Source organism: Myotis myotis, unplaced genomic scaffold (genome assembly GCF_014108235.1).
Source record: "Myotis myotis isolate mMyoMyo1 unplaced genomic scaffold, mMyoMyo1.p scaffold_m19_p_13, whole genome shotgun sequence".
Classification (NCBI taxonomy): domain Eukaryota; kingdom Metazoa; phylum Chordata; class Mammalia; order Chiroptera; family Vespertilionidae; genus Myotis; species Myotis myotis.
In genome coordinates, this window is record NW_023416317.1 from 2,399,848 (window position 1) to 2,426,521 (window position 26,674).

At 44.0% G+C, this 26,674-nt stretch overlaps 1 long non-coding RNA gene across 7 annotated transcripts; it reads left to right on the top strand.

Annotated features, from left to right (window-relative positions):
* Positions 1-4,127: 4,127 nt before the first annotated feature.
* LOC118667894 lies at positions 4,128-21,506 on the top strand. Of its 7 annotated transcripts, none has more exons than XR_004971445.1 (7): positions 4,128-4,497; positions 6,060-6,189; positions 10,330-10,552; positions 10,660-10,748; positions 11,713-11,900; positions 12,115-12,613; positions 13,756-14,188. It is a non-coding gene; the product is annotated as an uncharacterized LOC118667894 (long non-coding RNA). The 7 variants fall into 7 exon arrangements; XR_004971442.1 differs by lacking the exon at positions 10,660-10,748 and adding an exon at positions 21,415-21,506 and having other exon boundaries at positions 4,132-4,497; positions 13,756-13,923; XR_004971441.1 differs by lacking the exon at positions 10,660-10,748 and adding an exon at positions 15,830-15,953 and having other exon boundaries at positions 4,132-4,497; positions 13,756-13,923.
* The last annotated feature ends 5,168 nt before the right edge of the window (positions 21,507-26,674 follow it).

A 26,674-nucleotide genomic window follows, 5' to 3' on the forward strand; every position in this document is an offset into this window, starting at 1 on the left:
CATCGGCATTGCCCGCCGTGCCCCCAAACTCGGGGGGAGGGGAGCTGCTGGCGTTTGTGTTTGAGATCAGGACATACATACAATCTCATCTAGAAGTGACCCCAAGAAATAAAACTCCCATGCGGCCAGGGATGGTTCCGGTGGTGGAAAACAGCCAACCACAGCTTGCGGATAAAATAAAGAAAAGCAGTGGTGGGGGAAGGCAACGGCCGCTTTCTAGGCACAGCTGCTCAGGGCAGGGCCTTTTGTGTGCGAGGCGCCCGCACAGCAGTGGCAGTTTGGTCTGAGTCGTGTTCAAACAGCCAGTAATCTGAATATATCCAAACTGTAATGGAGCAATGCAGACAGGGAGGGAGCCGGTCTCCCCGTGGCTGTGGTAGGCAAAATCCCATACTCGTCACAAACTAGTAAAGGCATAGGAAATTATTCATAAAAAATGTTTAATGAACACAAATATCATTTTTAGTCTTAAAAGTATTCAACCCTGAAAATTTCCATTAAAAAAAGTAAATGTGTTTTACTAGTACAGGGGTCGGCAAACCAAGGCTCGCGCGCCACGTGCGGCTCTTTGGACCCTTGAGTGTGGCTCTTCCACAAAATACCAACTTCTGTGCATGGGCCATGAAGCTTCAATCGCACTGTACGTGCGCGCCCGCACGTGGTATTTTGTGGAAGAGCCACACTCAAGGGGCCAAAGAGCCGCATGTGGTGCGCGAACCGGTTTGCCGACCACTGTACTAGGGGAAAGTCATTACTGATTGATATCTTTGTAGAAAAACTTGGGGAGGGAGGTCGGAGATCTGAGATGGGTTTTTTATATTTTAAATAACCACTATCTAAAAGTTGTTAAAGTGTTGATAGTGTGCGTAGACATGTGCATGGACTCGAATATCAAAGTTTTCCCTCTAAAATGAAGGAGAACGGTAAACCAGCAGCCTTATGAGAAAATGCTTCAAATACAAGATTAATTTTGAAGTTCTCATTTGAGAAGACAAATCATGTAAAAAGTCCATCTGCAAAAGCAGTGAGGAGTCTCTTAGAACTTAAATGTGTGTGTGTGTGTGTGTGTGTGTGTGTGTGTGTGTGTGTGGAGAGGGAGATTCCTCTGACCAAGGAGGGGCGTTTCAGGCCGCAGCCCTGCATTGTAAGGCGTGAAGCTGCATCGCTGCCCCACTCAGGGAGGAGGCGGCTGCAGAGAGGCGAATGGGAAGGGGGATTCTCGAGAAGAGGCAGCGGGATGAGCAGGGCGTTTGCAAAGCCTTTGCTGGGACTTCATAGACACAAGGAGATAAGCGGAGAAAGCTCAGCAGGCCAGCCCGCCTCGCCCCATAATAAAACCATTTTCCTCAGTGTCTATGTTTCTGACAGCATTTCAATAAGGAAATATGACTCACTTTAGTAGTTGTTGCCTGATAAATGCCTTTCAAAATCGACGTACATGGCTTTTAAAAGTCCTTTCGCCACGCAGCCAGGAACGTTCCTTTTAATGTGTCACGAAAGCGACGATGCTTGTGCTCCCTCGGCTGGCTTCTCTGCAGCAGCTCACTCCTAGACCCGCTCCTGGGGGGCCTGCAGGATGGTGCCCGGCAGCGGGGCCGGGAGCCTGGTGTCCCCCGCTGGAGTTTATGTTCCTGTTAAATATGAATTCTAATCTCGTTTCCTACGAACAATGCAGAAAGCAGAAGCTACTGGCAATGGAGCAGAGCCATTCACCGCTGATGAGGAATATGCATGCCCCTGAAATATCAGGTCAGATTTTAAAAATATATAAAAACCAGTTATTCTAACCGTTGGAGTTGGCAAGGAAGTATATTCACGCAATAATAGATTTTCTTTACATTCTCTTAATTGGTTTCGTGCCGTAAGAGCTGGGGGCGTAAGAGGACAGCGAGCCCCCAAATGAGAAAGAGTGATTTCCACAGCCTGGTCAGGGTCACAGACAGGAAAACCTGGGACTTCACCCAATTTAGTTTCTTATTTTAAAAAGTAAGTTTGGGACAAAAATTAACCTATGTACTTGATCACTGCCCACCCCCCTCCGCCTGGCCAGGCTCCCGAGGCCGTGGGTCCGGGACCTGCTGGGAGTGCAGCGCTGGCCTCCGGGATGCTGTGCAGCGCTAGCCCAGTAGTTGTGTGTTAGGCTCCTCACAGCATTTACTCTGAGGACCTCCCATCCCATGGGCACAGCACTCAGGCTCATGTGTTTGTGGTTTACATGATGCCATCAGCTATCTTGCAAACCGAATTTTCCTTTGTAGATATCTTCTCACTGTTTGACAAGTGGGCTCTTCTGAAACGCTGGTGGGGAATAGCCGTGGCCACTGCTGACTGAGCACCTGTCATGTGCTGAGCACCCTGTGCACCGCCTCATTTCTCCAGAACGATCCTCTGAGGGGGCCAGGGGCGTTCTCATCAGCGCCTTGTGGCAGAAAGGAGGCACCCGACACCGTGCCCGAGTCACAGTCTGAGGAGAAGTGGAGCCCGGCTTGAGACCCAGCAAGGTGAGGCCAACTTCCTGCTCAGAGAACAGTGGTTCTCCAGCTTCAGTGTCACAGGAACCCCTGAGGATGCTGTTCAAGTGCTCCCCCTGTGCCAGCAGGTGTCGGCAGGACCGGAGATAGGGCATTCCTAATGAGCTCCCAGGGGCGCTGATGCTGGTGGCCCTTCTAGAGTACATTGAATAACCAGATCAAAGCCATTGCTTCTCAAACTTCAGCAACTTCAGAATAACCTGGAGGGCTTGTTCAAACACGAATTGCTGAGCCCCATGCCCTCGTATTTCTGATTCAACAGATCTGGAGTGGAATGTGCTAATTTGCATTCTGAACAGTTCCCAGAAGATATTGGTGCTGCTGGCCTGGGTACCTCACTTGGGGTCCCACTGTCATAGTATGTGGACACAATAGCCCCAGGTGATTGCTGTAATCAGGTGAATTTCCTAAGCAATACCATTGTAGAATATACATGCAGCATGTTCCTGTGCAGCATTCTATAGTACAGCTGTGGCATAATAGGTTATAGGTTATATATTAGTGAGAGTGTTTATATAATAGTATAATAGGTTATACTTTATTACCAAAGACAATGATACTTCATATTATACAAAACTTATACTGCTATAGAGAACCTATGTAATTTTAAATGATTTCTGTTCGATGACTTTTGCTGGGAATTTCTTTGAACTTGTGCAAGCTTCCCAGAGCAGGGCCTGATCTGCCAGTTGGCATGCTTTTATTATTTTATTTTACTTCGGTATTTGTTTCTCAAAAAGCTGACTGTAGAGAAAACATCTACTTAACTCTGCTTTCTGCTGAATTTCACTCTGGCAGCTGTGATGAGGCCTGGGAGCTCTGTGTGTTTGCCACGTTGTCCAAGCTAGAAATCCTAACAGAACCCAAGTCCGAAAACCGTTTGCTAAGATTCCACTGAGGCAAGAAGTCGTGAGAGGCTCACCTGAGTACCACGGCCGCTGACCTCTCCACTCAGGGTAGCTGCGGTTTGAGAGCTTCCTGTCCTCCTCCGCACATCCAGCTCTGTGCTACGCACTGCTTCTCCTGGAATGCACCTCCCTTTAGACATGCAGGGACCAAACTTGACTGCAGCAGGGCCGCAGGAGATGGGGACAGATTGAATGTTCCTTCCAGAAGTAATTTAGATGTCTATTCACTATGCAAAGAAAACTGGGAAGAAAGCCCCCGTCCACATCCATGAGACAAGACTTATTTGTATCGACTAGAAAGTTGGACACTTTGGAATGCACTGTGCACTCCTGACTTTCAGTAAATGCTCTTTGACCTTGAACAACACGGGCTTGAACTGTGCGGGTCCACTTACAGGTGGAGTTTTTCAATAAATATAGTATGTTCCCTTCCTTATGATTTTCTTACTAGCACTTTCCTTTGCCTAGCTATTGTAGTAATATATAGAAATGTTTAAAAATGCCTAAAAAATATTAAGGTTTTAAAATGTTTAAATTAACTTTCTCTGAAACTTAAAGCGTGACATTAAGAACACAGTCCCCACTGCCCTGAAGCATGTGCACCTCATAGATAAGGATTTGAACTTCAGTAAAAAACTCAGAGTGACTTGTCAAAGTAACCACTTGAGTGAGTGATGTACTCTCCCTCGATAACCACATGTAGTCCCTCGCCCTGTTTGAGATAAACGTGTGCATTGATGTAATTCATTGATAGCCACCTGGGCGGCTGCAAATGGGTACAGGCTTTAAAAGTGGGATTCAAACCAGCCCAGTGCTCACCTGTCGAGACAGCCACAAAGGCACGTCCTCTTGTCAGTCTGGCAAGTGACACCGTTCCACACTCCTCTCTCTGCCAGATGACAGAAGAATGGCCAGTACCTCCCGATTGAGACGGCCGAGCTCTGGGGTGAGGAATGCCGGCCCCCTGCGTCCGGACCAGCCCAGCCCAGCTGCCAGACCCCAGAGGACAGCACCACCGGGATCCCAGTTAAGCCTGTACCCTCAGCAGCAGGAATTGTGTGAGTAATAAAGTGCGGTGTGATTTGCAACTGCATATGTTTCATATGGTGTAATCCCTCTGGCAGTTAATTGAATTATTTTGCGGACGCTTAAAAGTTAAATCAAAGCTTCTGGTCTTTTTTGGTCCTAAGCCTGCCCCTTGGTCCTGCTTGTGTAGAGTAGCCTCTTCGCTAGCTACTACTTGAATGTCCCACACCAGCACAGTTAAAGTTTATCTCAAGGGATGCCTTAGATAAACACCCCAGGTCCTTTCCCAGGATCTACTTGGGACAGTAGCTTACTTTATTGCAAGAATACAGTATATAATACATAGACTGTTTATGTTATCAGTAAGTCTTCCAGTCAACAGTTAAAACAACTATTCATAGTTAAGTTTTGGGGTAGTCAAAGTTATATGAGGATTTTTGACTGTGCATGGGGGCTGGCACCCCTAACACCTTGTTGTTCAATGGTCAACTATATTTTAAATATACAATAAGTATGTAGAGTAACAGGACAAACACAAGGACATGTGCCACCTGGGTCAGGCGATGAGACGTCATCAATCAGTTGAAATCCTCAGTGTCTGTTCCCTAGATCACTTCTTCCTCCCTCCTTGATAAACACTCTCACTCCAAATTGGTGTTGATTGTTGTATATATGTTTGAATAGGTAAGGGATAAACAATACCATTTTAGAGGTTTTTGAACTTTGCATCAGTGATTATCATACTTTATGTATTCTCCCGCAATTTGTTTTTATCACACAATACACTTTAATGTTAAGTATGGCCATAGCTCATTTATTTTCATGCTCTATTATATTGTACTAGTTGCCTGGTGCATGAAATTCATGCACATTAAAAGGGAATTAATTAGAGGAAATATTTTAATATTGCTATTTGCTCTTTCTCTATAATAAAAGTGTCAAGAGATGAAAGAAAATTAGTAGCATGTATATGAAAATCTCCCTCTTGTCAGAATCTGGGGCGCACCAAGGGACCCAGAGTCAAGTCCCTGCCCACCCGCGTACACCTCGAAATCGCGTGAGACTCCGTCCCAGCTGGCCCCACCCCCGTCAAGCCCCACAGGGTGCAGCCTCAGGTCCCCCAGCCAGTTGCGAGGGAGTGAGGGCTGACAACAATTTGCATATTAGCTCTTTATTATGTAGGATGATATGACTATACCAAGATTCATAAACCCATTCTATAGTTGACGGACATTCATATTGTTTTCATTAAAAGCTTTTGTAACAAGGTTACAGCGAATATTCTTCAAACTTCGAATGCTAATCTATAACGCTTTTCTTGGTCCAGTATCACCTTTGGGAGACGCTGGCCCACACTGCTGGCCACTTGCACATGTCAGCCCTGCAAAGGCTGCAGTTTGAGCTGAGATGTCCTGTGAGTGTAAAGTACATGTCATGTTTCAGACACAGTATGAAATAAAGAATGTAAACTGTCTCAATAAATCTTTAGCTCAATTACATGTTGGGATGATATTTTCAATATACTAGATTAAATAAAATGTAATAAAATTAACCATATCCATTTCTTTTTATCTTCTTCCATGTGGCGGGAAAGTGTGACCTGCATTTGTGGCTCACATTTTGATTTTTGGGGAGTGCTGGCCCAAATGACCTCCGAAGTGGTGATACCAAACTCACCCCAACAGCACTGCTTCTGAACTCCCTGAGATTCTTGCTAACATGTGGTATTGCTACCCTCTCATTTTTGTCATTTTAGCTGTGAAATAATATCTATTTGTGATTTTGCATTTAATTTATAATTTATGAGGTTAAGAATCATACATATTTATTGTCTATTTTGGTTTCTTTCTCCATGAATACCTCTTGACCATTTTTCTATTGGGCTACTTGTTACTTTCTTATTGATATGTAGAAGTTGTTTATATTCTCCCAGAGTATGTCTTAAAAACATTTTTTCATGATCTCCTTTGCTATATAGAAATGTTTAATTTCATGTGTCCATTTATTGACTTTGAGAACTTGATCTTCTTAGTAAATACATTTTGAAATGTTTTAACAGGTTTGGGGATGTTTTTGTTTTAATAACTGCTTTATCCCAGCACCTAGAACAGGCCTGGGATAAATAGGCACTCAGCAAATATTTGTAGAATCAGTTGTATCACCTCTCTGGGGCTTTCTGGCATCTGTGTTATGCCTTTGTCATCAGCTTCCTTGTACAGGATCTAGAATCTCTCCTGCTTAGTTTAGTGGAGCTTGCTTTCTTGCCCTCCCAGGCTCATTTGTTTCACATTTCTCACTCTCCTGGCAGTATGTACTTACATAGGTTTCTCAAAGTGTATTGCTTGCAAAAGCGCTTCCAGAAGATGTTAAAATGGAATGTGAAAAATAGATTATCCTAGACAAATGGGGTTTGGGAACTAGGCTGGCCCGTTTGGGGTATGACAGGACTTCTGGAGACGTGGGTGTTCTATGCCTGTGGGCAGTCTGTGGGTGCAGGGCAAAGCATCGCCCAAACCCATGGGCGTGCTTAGGAAATGGTAACAGTTGTGCAACTACTGTATAAAGAATGCACTTTAAAAAACACCCATGAACGGGCCTATTGAAGGACTGGGTTAAAAACTCTAAGACTGATGGCACACAAAGCAAAATGTTGAATGTGGTCAATAATTAGGAAAAATTAAGTTTTGAAATTTATACACATTTAACTCAGCTGAATTTTTCACTGTAAGTTGTTTTCTTGAGATTTTTAAATCAGCTCACTTTCACAACGTCTGGGTGGGCACGCCAACGCAGCAGGGCTGTCCTGTAAGCTAATGTGGTTAATAGAGCGTACTGAGAGTCAGCTTTCCTTCCCAAGTTAGTGAGGGCAGTTCTGAAACAAAGGCTTTCTCATATGAAAGATATTTCTGTGCACTTGGAGATTTCTCTTGTGTCCACAACTTAGGAGAGGAATATATTCTCAGTCCTTTCTTTTGTATTTGTTTCTCTTTTATTCTAAATATAGTATTCCCATTAAGAAAACATGTTCCACCAGTGCTGTGAGCACTGGGACATAGTGTAGGATAGGCAGACATGTATGTGCAGTATATTCTTGCATACAGTCAGAAGAAAGTGTTATATCTATAAAACTCTTATTTGTTTCTGGTTTAAGGCTGCTAGCACTTTTGATTTGGAGGGACTAGAGATGATGATCAAAACCTGATCCACAAGACAAGAAGAGGGCTAGTTGCCAATATTTATGAAAATTAAAAATGGGCACTCCCTTTGGCCCAATAATTCCATCTTTTGGTATCTACCCTAGAGGAAAAAGAAATCACTGATGTGCATTATGGTACATATTCAGAAATATTCACTGAAATAGTATTTTTAATAGCAAAAAAGAAAAAAAAACCGTAAAAATTATGGACTATTTAAATGTTCTTTACTAGGGAACTACTTTTAAAACTTGAAAATATAGAGTAGTTTAAAAGAGAATTATAACTGTATCTTATGATATGGAAAGATCTCCAAGATGTATTTTGAGTGGAAAAAGTGGTAAAGCAGAGCATACAAAACGATTCTATTTGTTTTAAAAACACAAAACGTACATGTTTCTGCAGACTTATATGATCTAAATGTAGTAACTAGATTCAGCATGAAAAAACAGTAACTATGTGTGGAAACGGACCTGAATTGGAAAAAATCATTAGGGATGTACAAAATTAATTTCTTGTATTGCTTATGTAACTACATATTAATGAAAAACATTAAAGAAAAGTACTTATTTAAATTTCTCTTTAACCTTTTACATTTAACTGTACCACATCTCAAATTTTGCAAAAACAACCCAGGTCACTGGCCTTTGCTGCCTGAAGAAGGCACCTCTGATAAGGTTCAGCTGAGCTCTGGAACACACGTCTCCTGTTACTCTGAGGCCTGCTTCCTGAAGACCAAGGGCAGGAGTGAGGGAGGAGTCGAGTGAGAGAGCAGGCGCACATTTAGAAGATTCTCCACTTGACAATTTCCCCAGGACAGGACATGTAGAGACATATGTGCCAGTAGCAAAGCCCGTTTCAGCTGTTAGAAACCGAGGAACAAAGGCAGCCCTGGGCGCAATGCCTTTGAAGACGAGCCGTGTTGTCCATGGTTGACATTCTTCCTCGGAAAGGAATGGGCAAATATGTATGCAGTGGCTGCGTCCCAAACTGGGCACGAGATTGAAAACATGCCAAAGCAAAGGCCCGAGACGCATGCCAACGCCTGATGTCTTGGGCTGTGGAAGCAGGTAGAGGGGCCTGCTCAGTTGGAACCTGCAGTTGGGTATTAGGAGAGCAGAGAGGCGTGGTGCGGGAATTGATGAACCTATTTGAACATCATAAGTTTGAAATTTCCAGACGAAATTGAGCCTCGTACGGTTCCATTTATCACACTTCCATTTCAGGCTGGCTGAGTGTGAGTGACAGCCTGCTCACCCTCACCCCCAGGCCACCTGAAGGAACGGTGGGGTGGCGAGGAGCTGGTCCTGCCCGGAGCAGATGGGGAGAAGGGACGGAGCAGCAGGGCGTCTGGGATGCGGGGCTGTGGTGGTGGCTCCCGCAGGTGCCGCTAGCAGAGGGGAGCAAGGCCTGCGAATGAGGATGCATAGACCGGCCGCAGGGGCTCCTGCAGAGGACGGAGCAGGAGGACAGGGTGGAAAGCAGCCCGCTGTCCAAGTAGAGCCCTGGAAACAGCCAGAAAACCCAGCACAACAAAGCAGCACAGGAAGGCACCGCCTCCAGGCAGAAATCTCTGTTGCATTTTTATTGCTGGGAGAGAACTGTCAGAGGACGGAATTATTTCAGCAGGTAAACCTGTGGCTACCTGCCTTCCTGTGGCCAGGATGTTTGCTTGGCTGCCTCTCAGCTCTGACTTCCTCAGAGTTGAAGATGGAGCTAGCCACTCCCACCGGACGTGGGGAAATCTTCCCTGGACACAGATGTCCCTGTGGGCTTCACTGGCGGGAGGGTGTGGGGGGGTGCGGGGAGGGCAGAGTGTAGCAATTGCAGCGCTTTCCTCTGGTTTCACCTCAGGCTCCTTGATCTCTCTCCCCTTGAGTTTCTGCTAAACACACTAAAATAGTTAGTGTGTTTTTCTTGAACTTTCAACCCCTTCCCAATGTTACCTCTGGGGAAAATGGATCATGGACTCCTAGAAATGTGAAGTTGGCTGGGTTAACCCAAGGCACATTTTTAAAGGGGGCCACTTAAGACACATCAGTAGTACTAGCTATTGTGAAATCACAGTTAGCGGAATTTTGTTTTTTAAAACAGACCATCAATAAGTCTTTGTTTTTCACGAAAACAAAGAGCTGATTTTGCAAACGAAGGAGGTCATTTATTGCCAAAATGGAAGTGTTTTGCAGATAAACAATATGACACTTTACCTGAGAAAATTAGCTGAGTTAATGACAGTGGGTTCTGTTTATATCTACCCTGCCTATTTACTGGTGGGAAAAAATTTGCACTTGAAATAAAATGTAATGCTTTCTCCTCACAGACTCACAGAAGTATCAGTCATTTTGTGAAATGAAAATTGATAGTTTGATAAGCAATTAACATGTGCTTCTTTCAGATAGAGCCAAATGTTTCATTAGATTTTTAGATAATGGTGTTTCAAGCCTTTCATTCAAGCGCACACGCAGCGCATTAGAAATAGCCCCGCGCAGCTATTTCTGAGACCACAAAGGAAGAGCATCTCTCTCCAGGAAAGGCCAGCGGCGGGACTGGTCCACAGGAGCTTCTGCACCAACTCCCCAGGCCAGAGGCAACAGCCTGTCCCCTGCCACCGGCGGTCTGAGTGGTACCTGCGGGGCCAGGTGCTCACCGGGAGCTGGACGTTGTTTTCAGATGCATCGGAGAGAATGCCTGCCACCAAGAAAGTGAGAAGAGCGACTGATTCAAGAGTGCAATTGATTTGACAATAACAATCTGAGCCGCACTGTAAGCTGGTGGCAGCCCGCTGTTCTCCGAAATTCAGAGGACAAATAGATGCTCCTTTGGAACTGAGTGTGCTGATCCAGCACTTCCCTTGGCTCCCTACCAAGACCATAAACATCTGTGCTTTAAAAATGTAAGAGATGCCCGTGCCTTACACTTGACTTGGGATCCACTGGAATATGTGTGTTGGAAATCTCTCTCTCAATTACAGAACTTCTTCCAACACAAAATATCTCGCAGGTTAAATGAGAAGTAACACCACTCCAGAGAAAAGCATTGGCTGTCTCCCAGATTAATATGGGTTATGGTCCATGATTGGGTTCGATGAGGTAACAATTTCCCACCACTCTTCCAGATAGACAGGAAATTGTTGTGCTTGAAATAGATTTGGGCTGAGTAACTAATTAAAATAATTTGGATCAAGAAATGTGACATGAAATGTGATGTAGATATTTCCAGTTCTTATTCAGGAAACCTTATTGCTAAAAGGTTGAAAGATAATTGAGAAAATAATTTATATGGTGGTGAGAGTTATTTGTGTGAAGTAAAAATACAGAGTCCTTTTCACTGAGATGGAGAAGCTGCCAAATAGCTCTTCGTGATAATTCTATGCACAAAATGTTCATAGTGGGCTTCAGTACCTTGCCAGATGAAAGCTTTTGCTCAGTTTAAAGTTGGAAAAGAGATTTGAGTCTCCACCAAGGATAATGTGTTAAGCTTGGTAATTAAAGACTGTTTTTCATAAATAATGCCAAAAGCACATTGGGAACATTGGGCTCATATATTCCTATACTTTAAAGAAATCAAGGACCTAATAACATTTTGATAGCATCACACACACACACACACACACACACTCATACCCATTAACATCAGGGCATGAAATGAGATTACATAATTTTTCTAATAAAGCATTTTAAGTGATATAAAAGGAAACTATGCCTATGGTGACTAAATAATGACAGGTTTTTAAAATACAATAAAAACTTTCAATTACAGTGCTACTCAAAGTGTAACCCATGACAAGCCCACAAGAAAATAAATATATAAATTGAAACTAAGCAATTAGAGAAGTTGCAGCAATAAGACAATGACTGTTAAATGTCATAATTTAAAAAATGGATTTCTAGTTATTTTTTAAATTTTCTACTTAATATTAATTATATTTTACAAATGTATCGTCCACAAGGTTAAACACATTCTTCTCCTTCACAGATGAGAAGCACTTACAGTAACTATACTTTTAAGAATCTCAATGCTATTAAATTCACATTATTTTTTCTTTTATTTTAGCTGAACACAGACTTAAAAAAGAACCCACAACTTTAAATACATTCTACAATGCTTTACAGAAGCAAACTAAAACAACAAAGCCATAACATCACAATGATTAAAAAGCTGGTTTTTGTTTAAAACACCCAGCATGGACTGAACACACGAATGTTCCTAACCTGCCAACTGATTTCCCCAGATTATATCAGGTAAACCCATTGGTGGGCCAGTGGACAGGGAGGGTTGACCTGCCAGGGGCTGGAGTGGCCATTGCCACGCCCACTCCGGAGCCCTGGGGCCTGCGAAGGTGTCCGAGACCCCACTCGCCCCCACAACCTCCCCATGGGCCTGAAAGAGCCGGGGACTTGGTGGTGCTGGTCCCGGTGCTGGAGGACGATCTAACCTTACCTTTGTGTTTAATAGGTGCGTGCTGTAATATCTGCTTCATGAGAAGACCAGGCGCTTCCATGGGGACTCCTGAAAGCCCTGCCAACAGGAGAGAGGCCAGCTGCCACTGGGGGCAGGTCGGGCTGGGACAGAGAACTGGAGAGCGTCTGGCCCATGGACATGCCCTGCAGAGCTGAGCAGAGAACTGAGATGGAAGAAAACACCCAAGATTATGCTGTGGGAACAAAGGAGAGCTTCTAACCCACAAATATGTCCCTATCGATCTGCACAGGCTCTGACTTCACACAGAGCTTCACTTTACATAAGAAATAGAACCTGAAGTCAGTGTATGTGACATATTGTGAAAAATCCTCTATTATAAAAAGGCCATGGTCACGCCCTCACACCATAATGACTGGTCACCAGGAGGCTGCCTCGCAAGGAACATGTGAGTGAGCGGGAACTTGATGCTGAGTCCCTGAGGGCGCTGGCGGGGCCTTGACACTGAGTTCCCACGGGTGCCGGCGATTTCGAGGTGCGTGCAGGTGGGTGGGGCTGCATTCGAGGCGAGGCGCGTACGGGTGAGGGGGGACTTGACTCTGGGTCTTGTGGCACTGGTGGGACTTGGTGCTGTGTCCCCGCGGGCACCAGCCCAGACTATGACAGGAGGGAGGAGGGAGCCGGATACCTGCAATATTAAAATATTTCCTCTAATTAATTCCCCTTTAATGTGCACAAATTTCATGCACCGGGCCACTAGTATAAGTAATAAAACACTAAGTCACACTCACTGTGGGGAAGTGAATATCCTATTTAAAAAAAAAAAACACCCACAAATGGAACAACAGATTCATGTTTCTCATCTAATGTTCGTCTAGGATAGAAGCATATTGAGTGGCTGGTGAGCAAATTAGTGACATTTTAAAAATTGTTAGTTTCGTTCATACTTTCTTTTACTCTTGGGGCTCTTCCTCTCCTGATGATTCCAGTGTAAAAGAATCAAATGGGTTGAATGTATGGGTGTGGAAGCTAAAGCACTGACGTGCGTGTTAATGGAAGCAACGGGGAGAAAGGTCTTCCTGCGGCCACCTGGGCCTGCTGAGGGTGATTAAGGCGATTGTTCAGGAGGGCAATGTCTACAGTGGCTTGTTAATTAGAAGAACCCATTTAATTAATTTTTAATTAAAATTTTAGCAACGGAAAAACTTGCACTCATACAGGAAACGGATAATTATTTTAACATTTGGTGGCCTTTCATTAAATATTCTGAAAAATATAAACTCTGTAGATGCCAAATTTTGCAACATGATCTTCTTCAGTCTGTCACTACACAGAAGTAAGCAGCTGAATGGAAAGAAAGACAAGTTTCTCTGCTTAGGAGAAAGATGGCTTTTGTTTATCTGCCCACCATGCTTTTCCACTCATTGCTATTTTAGAAAGATTCCACTTATAAAAGGTTTACTTGCTATAATCTTAAACCAGACTTATTAATAGATGCCCATTTTTAAGAAAAGGATAAAAAATAAACCAAATAAAGTAAAAACACAATGTAGTTAGGTATAATACATGTTTATATTTATCAAAAAGTAATACCTTCTATACCATAGATTAAAATTTTATCAGGTATGTTTCTGCATAGAAACTCAGTGGTTATTTTTGATTTTTCCCCTCTAACAGAGGATTAAAACAGAAAAATTATTACTGAATGGGAAACCCAATAAAAAGCCCTATTATTGGAAAGAAAAGGAGGATTCTGCATTCACTTCTAGTTAAAGCTAGAACATGGAAGATGAAGGCTGTGACCATCAACTAGAGAGAGACTGGCTGCTGATGCTGGGAACTCAGGTTGGTCTGACCATGTCCCTCACGTAGTTGGAGCTCCGGCCAGAAGTGTCCTGTGTCTGAGCCACTGCTGAAGATGGTGCTTTGCTGCAGGACCGCTGGGGTGGGAGGAAGGGCCAGTGGGAGGCACTGTTACGCTAATGCCATGCCTTGTCCCTCACCTGTTGCCCCTGTTAACCCTTTGAGTGCCAACCAATATCCTAGGAACTATGCTAAAATTGCCAAGGCATTTTTTCTGATTTTACAACAGTTTAGGAAAAAAATTATGAATCCCAAGTAAATGAAGATACATATTCAAAAACTTAAGGAAACCTTTACTACATTGACATATTTAGCAATATCATCATCACTAATAAAAGCAGATTTAGAACTGGACACCATTTCTAAGCTTTGATAGCGCTCCCGGCACTTTTGGCGAAAGACAGGAGGAGCGGGATCGCGCTCCCCGGCACTCTAGGGGTTAAGGTGAGAGGGCTGAGCAACACCCATGCTTCCCAGCAAGCAGGATGCAGTTCCCACCTGGGAGTGAAGCCTTGTGGCGGGCCTGGGCTCAATAAACTTGAGTCTCAACATGAAAACGATGGCCCTGCCAGGTATCTGACCCAAATCTTCTCGAGTCAAAAAGAACATCTTTGTTTAGTGCTACAATGACTCAGCTTGCTATTTGAGAGGAAACCTAAGCCTTCGCCTTCTGACAGGCAATGATAAGAATGTAGTGCCACTTGGTACTATTATTATACTTAAAATCCGTTTTTCTCAAAATATTAATATTTATTGCATGCAATATTATATTTAAGATCATCTTTCTTGAATAATTGGTGTTTGATCCATGTAACATATTTAAAATCATTTTTCTTGAGATATTAATGTTCATTGCATGTAATAGTATATTTAAGGTAGTTTTTCTTAAAATATTAATGTTTATTGCATGTAACATTATTATATTTAAAATTGTTTTTCTTGAAATAAAAAATAAATTAAAAAGAAGAATGTAGTGCCATATTTATTTTTTTTATCATATTTACTTTTAAGATCCCTTCTATTTATGGCAGTTGATACCAATTTTATATTACAACTAGAGGCCTGGTGCAGGAATTCGTGCACTGGTGGGCTCCAGCCAGTGCGAGGGGCTGTGGTCATTCTGGTCGTTCTGCTGTTTGGTCCCTGGGCTTTTATTATATAGGACTAGAGGCCCGGTGCACCGGTGTGGTCCCTTGACCTAGCCTGTGGGGATTGGGCCGAAACCAGCTCTCTGACATCCCCTGAGGGGTCCTGGATTTCGAGAGGGTGGTTCTCAGGTGACACACCCCAGAATCGGGCTCCCTCCTCTCTGGTTCCAGGTGGGTCACCTGAGAGCCACAGCTGCCAAATCACCACAGCTCGGCAGCTCCTGTGTTGAGCATCTGCCCCTTGATGGTCAGTGTGCATCATAGCTACCAGTCAGCTGGTTGAACAGTCGGCCAGTCGGCCGGTTGCTTAGGCTTTTATATATGTAGATAATGCTAGAAAGGTTACCTTTTAAAGCTCCACTTTAATACAATTGCTGAGGAAGGCAGTCCCAGGGGGGCAGTCTCTGCACCCACCCACCCAGCAGGAAGGGCCGAGGGCCTGGAAGTTGCCCTAACCAAGAAGTCTAGAGTCCTCTCTGCCCGTGCTGGATTTACAGCCTGGGTGGGAACATCCTTACCTGCTGTGGACTCAGTGTGGGTCCTTTGTTCTGCCTAACTGTGCATCCATGCTGCCTGTCTCCTGCCAGGAGGGCCGGGCTCCTATGTCCAGTGACAGAAGATGGTTGGCATGCAGGCCAGGGGCCCTGTGTTGGTTGCTTGGAGGGTCTTGCTGGCCCTGGGGAACCAATGCCGGTGACTGTAACTGTTCTTGCTCTGCCTCTTCTCATTGTTCCATCCAGTGCTTACCTGTGTTGTGTCTTCCTTGCTGACTCTGATACCAATGTTACTGCAGGGGGTCTGGGCCCGGAGCGGGGCTGCCTCAGGCCGGCCTGCGGTGTGTGGGTTATTGACTTCATGCAGGAAGGATTTCACAGGTGAGTCCAGGTGGGTTTGAGAGGACGTTTATGACAGCTGGGACAGTGAAACACAGGAAAGGCCTAGGGTAGAAGTGGCAACAGGAGACACATTATAGGAAAGAAGTGGGCAACACTGGGCTGTGCGAAGTCACTGGGAAGTGAGGGTCACAGTGACAAGTGAGCGTGGGCAGGGCTGCTGTTAGCTCACTGCAAAGTCAGAGAGAATGAGGCCTTGGTGACAGGTTCAGGGGTCAGCCTGGCATGAGCTGTGGCTGCCCGTTGCTCCCCTGGTTGCAAGTCTTGTGGGACCTTTAGCGCTGAGGAGAAAAAGGGCAGAGGCACAGGGCATGGCATGCTCTCGTGAGAGCACAAGTGCTGGTCCTGTGTCTTGAGGCTTTTTATTTTTCTTTAGCTGCTGGGAATCCTAGGGGAGTCTCAGGGAGGGCCTGAACGAATAGTCATTCGCTTTTCAGGTGTGTTCTTCGATATGCTGGTTCACCAGAATGTGCATGTGGTGGGGTCAGTGGTTATTTTCTGGTTAGTTTTCTTTTCATAGAACACCCTCCAAGAGGGACCAGTCGAGGCCAGTCTGCGCCGGGCTGGTCTGGAATGTGTCGACCATCTGCTCCTAAGTGCCCTTGGTTAGGGAAGATAAAACCTTGTGATTCATTACCTGGCTGCAAATTGCTCAAGTCATTTGTCCTTTTTTAATTATTTTGTCTCAGTTTCCCTATTCCACTGGCCAAGGAATTTTCCTGGCTTCTTACTCTCCCGCCTCACCAAGATGCAGTGGGGAGAAGTGCTCAGACTTCTAGATGGGAGACATAGCATCTGCCCACAGAAATGAGTGATTTAAAGAAAAACAAAGTAAACGAATGCAGGTAATTGTGCAAAAATTTTAACTTCGGCTGCAAAAGAGTAATATTTGGCAAAGGCCAAACCGATCTGATACCCTCCATTTCCACGGGGAAGAGCTAATTTCCTCTGGTGACGATCTCAGCATTTAGAGTCACATGTATTCTGATGGCTCTATTTTTCCAGTCCTTGTGTGGTTGTTGCTTTGCAGGGATCAGACAGTTAGAAAGCAACTCAGAGATTTCAGAGGGAAAGGAGACACATGCACATACATGCCTACACGGACTCATGCAAACAGCTCTCTCCATGGCACCGCTCCGTGTGCTACCAAAGAAGGTCTGTAGACTCCTCGCCCTTTACTTATTGTTTTGATTGTGATAAAGTATAAGTAACTCAAAATTTGCAATTTTAACCATTTTTAAATGTACGATTCAATGGATTAAGTAATTCACAATGTAGTGCATCCATTTCCAGAACTTTTCATCATCCCAAACAGTAGCTCAGTTCCCATTAAGCAATAACTTCCTGCTGCCACCGCGGCAACCTCTATTCTACTTCCTGTCTCTGAATGTGCCTATTCTAAATACCCCGTAAAAGAGGAATCATGTCTGGCTTGTGTCACTTAGTGTGTGTCCAAGGTTCATCTATGTTGTGAGGCATATCGGGATTTTATTCCTTTTTGTGTCCAAGTAACCTCCTGTGCTATAGATACACCACATTGCATATCCATGTCTCTCTTGATGAGCACTGGGGTTGTTTCTGCCTTTTGGCTCTTAGGAAGAATGCTGCTGTGAACATTGCCCCTCCTATTGTACCCAGGCAACGTGTTCTTTCCTGTTTCTTTTAAAGATCGCCCTTGCGGATGGTATTATTTTCCTCCTGCTGCTATAAAAAAATCACCACAAACTTGGTGGCTTAAAGCAACAGCTTTATCACCGTACGCCTAGGTTTGCAATCAGCTTCCCTAGGCTTCCCGTCAAGGTGAGAGGGCGGGCTCCTCTGCGAGCTCTGGAAGAGGGTCGCTCCTGCATGCTTCTGCTTCTGGAAGCTGCTGGCATTTCTTGGCCCGTTGTCTCTTCCCTGATCTTCTAAGCGATCACTCCAACCTCTGACCCTCCTGGCTGCCTCTCACAGGTGTAAGGCAGGGCCCTCAGGATTATACAGAATAATCTCACCATCTCAAGACCCTTAACTTAATCCATCTGCAAAACCTCTTTTACAAGAAAAGCAACATATTCACAGGTGCCAGGGATTAGGACATGGACATCCTGGGAGGGGGGGCGGGCATTATTCAGCCTACCATGATTATTTTGACCCCTGGCAAATGGTAGGTTGGATCCAGGAGCTGGCTCCACCATATTCTCCCATTGCTTCTTTGGGGTGAACCTAGCATACCATTTCCACCCAGGGGTGGTCCCCTGCATGAGCCACGTGATTTCAGAGTCCTGCTGGGTGGGATGCAGAGAACAGTCACACTTGAGCAGAGACGGTGGAAAACCAACTGTCTCAGTCACTGAAGGGATGGGGAATGAGAATAATGGATCAAATATGTCTTTGGTGCATACAGGGGGCTTGGCATATGCTACTTCATTCATCTGTACAACAGGATCCCAGGTCGCAGAGCAAGTGTGTAGCTGAGCTAGAGATTCCAATACAAGATATCTGACTCTGTTGGGCTTTTCTGTGGCTCCATTATGACTGAATTCATAGGACTTTAACTGGTATCAGCAAGAGGTTAGTAGGTTCCATTCAGCACAGCTCCCAGATGTAGCTCAACAGAGGCACAGTCAGGGATCAGCAGTGATTACGGCTGGTTGAAACTTTAAACTGACCAATCCTATATAATAAAGAGGTACTATGCAAATTAACCTCCACACCCTCACAAGATGGCTGCCTAGGAGGTGGAGCTTTTGACGCTGACTGGCATAGAAACCAACCAATCAGAACCTAATCTGGGTGAACTGTGAAGGCAGAGCCTAAGGTGGGGGCTGAGGAGGGGTTTTAAGGGCAGCAGCTGTTTGGTGTAAGGCAGGGGTGGGCAAACTTTTTGACTCGAGGGCCACAATGGGTTCTTAAACTGGACCGGAGGGCCGGAACAAAAGCATGGATGGAGTGTTTGTGTGAACTAATACATGTTAACACTGCTGCTGGTGAAGGAGCGGAGGGGAGAGCAAGAGAACCCTCCGCTCTTTCGGCTCCGCGGGCCGGATAGAACAGCCGAATGGGTCGGATCCGACCCGCGGGCCGTAGTTTGCCCACGGCTGGTGTAAGGTGTAAGAAAGTGGTTCAATTTTTTAATGACTGGTTTGGCAATATAGTGCATATGGCTAGCTATCAGCCCAGATATAGGGATTATGTGTTTTTGTCTGCCAAGAGCAACTCCTCCTGCTCAAAAAGGCTTTTCTCCCCCATTTAAGCAATCCTATCCTATATAATCTATCTATACTAATAAAAGGGTACTATGCTAATTAGACCAGGTCGACCGGCCATCTTCTGACATCCAACTTCCTTCTGGACAAAGCCATGGTGGTGGGGGCCGAGGCAGAGGCAGTTAGGGCTGATCAGGCCATCAGGGGAGGGCAATTGGGGGCGAGATCGGGCCGACAAGGGTTTAGTGGCAATCAGGCTGGCAGGGGAGGGCTGTTGGGGGCAACCAGATCGGCAGGAGAGGGCAGTTGGGGGTGAGATCAGGCCGGAAGGAGGTTAGGGGCAATCAGGCAGGCAGGCAGGTGAGTAGTTAGGAGCCAGCAGTCTCAGATTGTAAGAGGGATGTCCGACTCCCCGTGGGATTGTGCCTAAACCTGCAATCAGACATCCCTAAGGGGTCTCTGATTGGAGAGGGTGCAGGCTGGGCTGAGGGACGCCCACCCCCCCACACACACACACACACAAATTTTGTGCACCAGGCCACTAGTACATCCATAACCCCTCATCCACAATTCCAAAATGCAGCACTCTGAAAACAAAATTTTTTTAAAATATATTTTATTGATTTTTTTTTACAGAGAGGAAGGGAGAGGGATAGAGAGTTAGAAACATCGATGGGAGAGAAACATCTATCAGCTGCCTCTTGCACACTCCCTTCTGGGGATGTGCCCGCAACCAAGGTATATGCCCTTGACCAGAATCGAACCTGGGACCCTTGAGTCCGCAGGCTGACGCTCTATCCACTGAGCCAAACCGGTTAGGGCATGAAAACAAAATTATTTTTAAACCTACATTGGAGGCAGACATATAGCTGGACCTGAGCTAACATAGGCGATTAGTAGGTTTCATTTCTCTTGCATGGTGTGGATATTCTTTCATTTTGCTGAGAAAATATTAAATGTTTTGTTATGGTGTGTTGCCAAGAATCTAAATTCTGGGTTTTTGTTACATGCTGTATGGGATACACATCTTTCTACTTTTCTGAAGTCCAAACAATTCTGAACTCCCAAAGGGTTTGGATAAAGGATTGTGGACTTGTATTTCTCATTAATATCTTATAGTCAATTCTGAGACACATAATATGACTGTGTTAATTAAACTCTTTCAGCTGCAAATGCTGGAGTCCCAACCCAAATTACTGTAAGCCTTGCAACAACAACAACAAAGGAATTTGATAGGCTTTCATAACTGGAAAGTACACTTCAGGTGTGGCAGGACCCTAGGGAGCTTCTTCCTTAGGGCTGTTGGCTTTATTTGCAACAATATTCCTGTGGCAAGGGCAGGAATGATGAATACGCCTTATGGCGTATGATCCAAAGGAAATCACCCCTCCCCTTGATGTCATATATCAATTTTCAGAGGAAATCTGATGGACGGGATTACATGCGTATCCCTAAAGCAGTCACTCTCAGGTGACACGCTTAGCATAGATGCCATGTGCTTGGCAGATACTGTGGCACAGGGAGGAGGCATGAGTTTATAGTATTGCCAGGGCTTAGGAAACTGGGAAGAGTTATAACCTAATAAAAAAGTGAAGTGGAACCAAAAGGAGTGGCAGCAGCGATGCAGGGCAGCAGAATAAACACACGTGACTCCTTCCTCTGCTTTAACATACACTGTAGCTAAAGGTGAACTTGACACCAATACAAGTCACTATGTTTCTAAAAAATTGTTCAGAAAGCAGGTTATTTGTATCTTTCAACTCATAACAAGCAACTTATCAGAAAACTTTCATACTTTCCTGAAGCAGGTTTCTGGCAACCATGTTTGCATTCTGTACCCTTAGATATTTGGGATAAAATGAGCCCATTAGATGCTGCCTGTTAGAATTTGGATGGGACTGGGAGACAGCTGCACACCTGGGCGAGCCTGTCGAATGGAGAATATATTCTCGTGAACTGTGGAGGGGTCATCCTTCTTCCAGAGGCAAGAAAACTTGAAAAAGGTGATGTGCAGAGAGAGGAGATTCAAGCATAACAGCACAGTGAAAACAAGAAACAGAGAGCATGCTGCCGGGGTTCCTGATGGCGTTCCGCTCCTGTTCTGGTCCCGGTGAGAGGCGTGGCCTTTCCTGCCCTGGGAAGTCAGGAAGGCATCCTGCTTGCTGCTGCAGCCCGTGACGCTTGAGTGGCTCCTGATCCTTGTAATCAAAGAATCCTAACTACTAATTTATTCCCATTTCTTAGATATGAAATATTCTGGAAAGAAAAATAATGGAAGTACCATCTATATCCAAATATAAGTCAACTCCTAATCACAAGTATCCACTCACTTGCATTAACACGAGGAAATTTGCTTTAATTACTATATAATTCAATATACAGTAAATTAGAAGTTCATCATAATACAAGATATTTAAGGAGATTCCCTTAAATAATAATAGTTAGTAGTAGTAATTATTAAGGAATAATTTTAGAAGGGAGAATCTTACTTTGAAGTCAGACATATGCTAACTACAGGGTGATTTGATGTTAAAAACTGGAATGTGTTTTGAACACTGTTAAGATGGTCACATTAGTCCTTCTAAGCTGACCACATGATCACGTGTCTGCGGAACTGGACACACATAAAGTAAGAGCACATTGTGCTACTCAGCATAATGCGGACAGAATCTCTGGCCATAGCGGCGTGTGATCTTCCTCACCGAACTTGAGGCTCGTAGAAAAATTCAACTATCAAAAGCTGTCCGTAAGGTAAAAAGCCCCAAGAGGCAAATTTATTTCCAGCCCAGCCATATAGCCGCAGAGAAAGGAGAAAAATCAAGTATAACATGAAACCAAGAGCTTACAGAAAGCTTTTTATTCATGTGACATGCTTTTGCGATAAATTACTTTAATGCTTTCCAAACTCTGATGAATGGGCTGATGTGACAACAGATTTTGTTTTGTGGCTTATTTACTCTGTAGAGTTAAATTATGAAGTGGGAGGGACAGCAACTCCTTTAGACCACCAGGAAGCCACTTTGGGCAACGGGCTGGAGAAAGTACCGGCAATAATGACTCCCAGGAGAATTTGTCCTTATGACCCCGAGGACTTTACCAGAATACAAAAATCACTAAGGCAAGGGGTGAGGACACAAACACCAAAATACAGGCCAGTTAATGCTTCATGTGTGAGAAACTGTGCGAAACGATGGCATCACCGCGTGTGCACAGTCACTGAGAAGGAAGCATCACAGAGTGAACCTCAGGGGTGGTCCTCACAGCAGTAAGAGCATCACCAGAGAACTTGCTAGAAATTCAGATTCTCAGGCCACACCCAGACCTACTGAATCCACAGTTATAGAGGTGGGGCCACAAAAAGCTGTATTTTGACAAGCCCTCCTGGTGATTTCGATGTGCACTGAAGTTTCAGACCCACTGGAGCAGAGGTGAAGAGAAAGTTGGGCAGAGGTGATTACCTCTTACTGGTTATGTCATTTTGGTGATTTTCATAACATTTGAGAGCACAAGTTTCCTTGTCTGTGAAGGTTGAACATCTTCCACTAATGTAAGGTTTAAGTCTATATTATTTATGAACTAGAGGCCCGGTGTACAAATTTTTGCACAGGTGGAGTCTGGCCACCCCACCCTGATGGGGGGCCCATTGGGCTGGGCTGGCAGTGGGGAGGGGCTGTCGGAGGTTGGCTGGCTGGCCCTGCCCCCAATTGCTTCCCTCACCCCTATCAAGGGAGGGGCCAGCCAGCTGGCTGCAGGGAGGGGCTATGGGCAGTTGGCTGGCTGGCCCTGCCCCTCATCCGGGTGTTAGGGGATGATTGGGGGCTGGGCTGGCTGGGGGTGGAGGCTGATTGGGGCCCGAATCAGGCCACTTGGCTGCTGCAGTGTGTGTCTTAGCCACTGGTCATTCCGGTCGTTCTGGTGGTTCCGCCATTCCAGCCACTGGGCTTCATATACATAGGTAGGCCTGCTAGGGTGCCTGACGCATTCAGCAGTGGTGCATGCCATTAGCTCCATTTTAGAGAGGGAGCATGTGGTGAAGCCAGCCCCGGAACCTAGGTTGGCTGAGTGTGCAGTCCACACGCTCAACTATAACACTGCTTGCTTCTCCTAGCACTCAACTGTTTCTTCTTGTAACTCCACAAGTATCATCTTAAGGGATTTATTTATTTTCTCCAACAGTGTAAGAAATATATACTTAATGCAGGAGATTTTTAAAAATCACAAAATGAACCCCCAGGAAAAATCATAATTTTATCATTCAGTGCTAACCACTAATACATATCAATATATGAATATCCAATCAATCTTTTGTTATAAAATATCTTAAATGAGCTTTTTCCAATCAAAATATTATTAAGAGGCCCTCTTTCATCTTGATAAATGAATCCAAGAAGTAGGAAGCTATTTGTACTATAGGAAACAGTATGTATGCTATGAACAGAAACCTTTTTCTAAATTATTTAATTTATTTTTTATTGATTCAGAGAGGAAGGGAAAGGGAGAGATAAAAACATCAATGATGAGATAGAATCATTGATTGACTGAGTCCTGTACGCCCCATACTGGAGATTGATCAGCAACCCAGGCGGGTGCCTTGACCAGGAATTGAACCAGTGATCTCTTGGTTTCTGGGTTGATGCTCAACTGCTGAGCCACTCAGCTTATGTAATTTAGTTAAAGTAATGTTTTTAGCTGTCTTCCCAATATCCATTGCACCCTTCTTCTGATAAGTTGCAGCAAGGTGGTTTGAATGTGTCAACCCCTAGGCCCAGCTCCAGGGATGAACCAATGAAAGTTATTTCATTCACCAAGTCATGTGATTCGGTTAGAGAAACGCAGTAATCAAAGCTTTCCTATTTCCTTAGCTAAGTTGTTCGCTTGTGATCCAAGCTGGTCCCGTTAGAGGGCAGATATGAACGTTTGGGAGAGAAATGCTTCCTCTCCGGACTTAAATGAACATGCACGTCACCAGGAGGTGCTAATAGCCTTCATGTGACAAGGAGAAGAATAGGACTTAGATTAAGTTGATGCTTTTGAATATTGACTCAAAAGATGGAAGATGAATCTGGTGGAGTCCCTGGTTTCAATCAGTTCTGAAGTCTACAGTGTCACCAATTACTCAAAGCTTAATTCAGTTTGAATTGTGTTTTCTATTATTTGTAACCTAAAGTATCCTAACATATCCTAAGTGTAGAAATACGGAATATAGAATTTGAGAAGACACTAAGAGTTTATCTAATCCAAGTTTCTTTTTTCCAGGGACAGACTAATTTTGTAACCACACAATAATCTTCTCCCCCAAACTGAAGTAATTTAATTTTCCTAATAGCTTTAGCTCCACAACAGGCTCTGAGATTAGCCTTTTTCTTCCTACAGGAAACAAATTAAAAGACTAGGAGATTTATGTTTCCGGTCATGACAGAGAAACTGTACTGGACTACCCTTCCCTCTGTATACCTATAAAACTGCAAAAAATACAGGTAATACCTGTTTATAGATGTGGGGAAAAAGACAGCACAGAACTAAACGATGATGACCCAGAGGAGTAAGGAAAGCAGGTGCCCCACACCGTGCTTTCTGCAGTAGAGGCACTTCGCAGACGGCAGGCAGGGTGGGGAACCCAAGCAGGGCATGACATGCTTGGTGAATTGGGAAGATAAAGAGTAGAGTCTGGGGCTCCTGAGGTGACTGGATTATATGGGGACAGGGACCGTGAAAGAAGGGAGTTGGGCAAAAGAGAGGCTCTTAAAATCTGCATCGGGGGTCCCCTGGAGCCACTGGCCAAACACTAACTATCCACACACTCAACAAAACAGCATCGATAATGTCCAGCATAAATAATTACTAGACATAGAAATGGGCAGACAAATGTTAACCATAATGAAGAGAAAATATTGACTACTTTTCTTTTCATTTTAGATAACAGACCTAGAAATTACAAAAATGATGAAATTTTCAGACAAGGATTTTAAAATACCTACCATAAATATTTCAAGGATTTAAGAGAAATTATGAGCATAAATAAGAAACAATAAAGAATCTCAGTGGAGAAATAGAAACTATGAAAAAGAAGTTTGTAGAAACTTCAAGCAGTTTGTAGAAATGAAATTACAATATTCGAAAAAAATTCACTGATGACCATAACAGCAGATTAGATGCGACAGAGGCGGGTGGGGGAAGCTCAGTGAATATGAAGACATAATAATAGAGTTTATGCAAACTGAGGTAACAGGGACACAAAGGGTAAGAGAAAAGAAAGAGAAGTCCTTCGCAAGAGTGTAAGGACCCTGTGGAGTGCACGTCCTTGGAGTCCCAGAAAGAGATTGGGGCAGAAAGATATGTCACAGGAATAATGGCCCAACTTGCTCAAGTTAATGAGCATGGACGTTAACTCACATGTCCAAAACGCTCAATAACTCCAAGGAGGAGGACAGGAGGAAACCACACCTTAGTATAGAATAATAAAACTGTTGAAATTAAATGATAAAGAGAAAAGCCTTAAGGGATGGCAGGAGGGAAATTACGCTTACAGGAGCATGGTGATGAAAATTCCTGTTGATTTCTCATTAGCAACAGTGCAAACCATATGGCCAGGAAGTACCATTTTTAAAGAGTCGAAAGGAAAATAAACTTGCTAAGCTAGAATTCTATATCTAGCAAAAATGTACTTAAAAATGAGGTCAAAATAATATTTTATTTATTTAATTATTTAAAATTTACCTTTTATTTTTGAAAGTATTACAGATGTGTTCTTTTTTTCCCATTGACCCCCTCCAACCCTCACCCACCCCCTCCAAGCCTTCACCACACTACTGTCTGTGTTCATGGGTTATGCATATAAGTTCCCTGGTTAATTAGTTCACCCCCACCCCAATCACCCCAACTTCCCTCTGAGATTTGTCAGTCTGTTCCATGCTTCTATGTCTCTGAATCTATTTTGTTCATCAATTTATTTTGTTCATTAGATTCCACATATGAGTGAGATCATGTGATACTTGTCTTTCTCTGACTGGCTTATTTCACTTAGCATAATACTCTTTAGGCCCCTCCATGCTGTCTCAAAAGGTAAAAGGTCCTTCTTTTTTACAGCTGCATAGTATTCCATGGTGTAAATGTACCACAGCTTTTCATCTACTCATCTACTGATGGGCACTTGGGCTGTTTCCAAATCTCGGCTATTATAAACAATGCTGCTCTGAACATAGAGGTGCTTATATTCTTTCTGGTTGCTGTTTTTTAAAAAATATATTCCAAAAAGTGGGATCACTCTATCAAATGGCAGTTTCATTTTTAATTTTTTGAGAAAATTTCATACTGTGTTTTGAACACACAAAATTTCAATGAAGAACTTTAAAATTTCTTTAAAAATAATTGAAAGTCAACTTCTGGTTAATGGTGTAAAAGTGAACTGTTTATGTTCACCTCTCAGGCAAGAACTGTAATATAAAATATTTTAAAAACTATTGAAAGGCACTAAAAACATCCAAGTAAACAGAAACCAGAGGAA